The following is a 2,824-nucleotide window of genomic DNA, read 5'->3' on the forward strand; positions in this document are numbered from 1 at the left end:
AGTGTGTTAATTTGAAGACATTTGTGACTCAAGTGAGAAAGACGCTTTCCCACTGACTCTCGAGCACTACCTTTAACATCAATGCCACGATAGTCCTTGATAGAACCAGCCTTTGCATCTTGTGTCCATCTTTTCAATACATAATGGGCTGGAATTCTCTTAACATTTTCTTGTCAAGAACTTTCAAAGCATGGGAACATAGAATTCCCAAAAGCTAAACTTCATGCAACTGCATTGGACTGTCGTTGTTGAGGCTTCATATTTGACTAAGTGCTCTTGAGTTTTGTTTCGATATTTCACTTTGTATTCTGTGATAGAATCAGATTTACTAGCCTTGTAAATAGTACAATCCACAATCTTCACATATTCATCTTGAAACATTTTAAATATTTCTGGAGTGTACAACTTTGCAGCGTGTCTCAACATCTCAAAATCAAATAGTAAAACTGGTGTTGTTTGTCTCATTTTGAACTCTGCTTGTAGTTCTTGACTTCGCTTGTCAGACAATACTCTAGAATAATGTCCAAAAATTGCAAAAGACCATGTTTTGGCTTCAAGTATTTCTTTAGCACACTATTCATTGACTCACTGCGTTGAGTGCTTTTCATATCAGCAGTGAACATATGTCGACCGTATACCATACACCATTTCTCTTTCACATCAAACATTTCACGCAACCATGGATTATCAGTTAAATCATATGTCTCAAGCATGTCATTCCAAGCAACTATCCATTCATTTTCATCTTCAAAATCATACAACAATGACTAAAATCATTTCGAAATTGGTTTGATGAATTAAATATATGATGTAAACGCTTAGCAGCATTCTGATAAATATGCCACACACATAAACGGTGATTTGATTCAGGAAACACATCTTCTATTGCATTAGCCATTGCAGCAGATTGATCTGTAAATATAGTTTTTGGTTGTTTTCCTGACATTGCACTCAAAAAAGTTTCAAACAACCACTTGAATGACATTATAGTTTCATCATAAAGTAAAGCTGCACCAAAGACAATTGATTGTTTATGATGATTAACCCCAATAAATGGAGCAAAGGGTCGACCATATGAATTTGTTCGATAAGTGGTGTCAAAACATACAACATCCCAAAGTGTCCATAATCAACTATAGATCTAGAGTCAGCCCAAAAAATATTTAAAATTTGATTATCATCATCAAGTTGTATAGAATAAAAATAAGATGGATCTTCTAATTGCATCTGTCTAAAGTGATCCATCACAGCACGACCATCTCCTCTCTTTAAAGCCTCCCTCCTCTTGGAATTTACATGATTTTTATAGTCAACATTCAAAAACCCAAGATTTTCATAACCACCAACTTGCATGCTTAACAAATCTATGGTTTGTTTTATTGATACCCCAGATTTTTCTGCATCATCCGCAAAAGCTTGTTGGGCAGGTGTTATTTTCCTATTTGATCTTAACATGTGTTTCATTGGAGAAGAAGCAAACTCATGATTATGTTGTTCGTGAAAAGAAACAACTTCTAACATACCATCCTTTTGAAGTTGACAAGTCATTTGTGCTAAACAACCAATTCGTGAAATTGGGTGATGAAAAGATACCTGTTCACGACGTTTGTCAATAGCTCGTTCACCTTCTTTGAACAACAAAATGTTCTCCTCTTAATATGTCCAGCACTTCCTCGCCTAACATACTGTTTCCTTACACTGAAGCCCATTCTATGAGCATATTGTTTGTAAAACTCATATGCATTATCGTCACAGTCAAATTTCATTCCAATAATTGGTGCTTTAATTTCCTTATTGTGTTTACTGGGGGTGTTTGGACTGCCATCAATAGGTTCTACTTGAGCTTCTTCCTAAATCCAAAAACCAATAAAAAAAGCAATAGTGTTAAGAATATTCAATATGAAAAAAAATATTTAATTTTTTTAATAAACACAGCAAGAAATATTTAGAACTCAAAATCAGCAACAACAACAACAGTCACAATCAACAGAAATTAATAAACCGTAGTTGCTTATAGTCTTATAAACAGTCACAATCAACAACAACAACAACAATATTCAGAACTCAAAATACCTAAACATCCTATTCAACAAAATTATACTCAAAAACTCCCAAAAAATAAGTACATATAAATCCTGGCAACCAACAATAAATACCCATTCAAAACCAACAAAACCATAAGCTTTTAAGCTATAGAACTCATCTATGTCCATAATCATAAGGACAAATATTCAAACTTCAAATGTAATGCAATTTGAGAAACCAATTTGAGGAAATAATTATCTTTAAAAAAACAATGTTTTAAAAAAAAAAAAATCAGACCTGAACAAATTGAGGACCATTGCATTTGTCACTGTTAGGGAGAATGCCGAGACACGATGGAGCGGTAGGAGCGGTGGGAGCAGTGGTCCTTGGCGGCAAATTTATGGAGCGGCACTAGCTGAGTGAGAAACTGAATGGGGCGGAATCAGCGACGGGGAAGAGATGAAGAGGAGGGCTGTCCAGTTGGTCCGGTGAGAGCGGCGGCTGCTGCATGTGGCCGCCGTCCATTCCGCCTCACAAGCTCTTGCCGGTCAGACCTCAAGTTGAGATGCCGGTCTGAGATTGAGCTTTCACGGTTGAGGTTGCTCAGAAAACAGAGGTTGAGGCTGTGAGAGAGAGGCGTGAGGCTGTGTGGGTGTGTTGGAGAAGAAAGTGGCTGTGCGTAGGTGTGTTGGAGAAGAAAGTGGCTGTGCGTGTGTGTTTTGAGAAGAAAGAGCTAACGCTGTTAGGGTTAACAGCTCCTCCACAGGTAAATGGGTCATGTGCGTTGCACATGACTCTA

The 2,824-nt window shown here is 37.1% G+C and overlaps 1 long non-coding RNA gene across 1 annotated transcript; it reads right to left on the minus strand.

Annotated features, from left to right (window-relative positions):
* Positions 1 to 205: 205 nt before the first annotated feature.
* Positions 206 to 2,422, minus strand: LOC136065045 (uncharacterized). The gene is made up of 3 exons (XR_010626688.1): positions 2,323 to 2,422; positions 1,594 to 1,850; positions 206 to 308 (listed from the first exon to the last, which is right to left on the minus strand). It is a non-coding gene; the product is annotated as an uncharacterized LOC136065045 (long non-coding RNA).
* Positions 2,423 to 2,824: the final 402 nt, after the last annotated feature.

The sequence above is a fragment of the Quercus suber genome, unplaced genomic scaffold (genome assembly GCF_002906115.3).
Source record: "Quercus suber isolate HL8 unplaced genomic scaffold, Cork oak 2.0 scaffold_836, whole genome shotgun sequence".
In the NCBI taxonomy this organism is placed as follows: Eukaryota; Viridiplantae; Streptophyta; class Magnoliopsida; order Fagales; family Fagaceae; genus Quercus; species Quercus suber.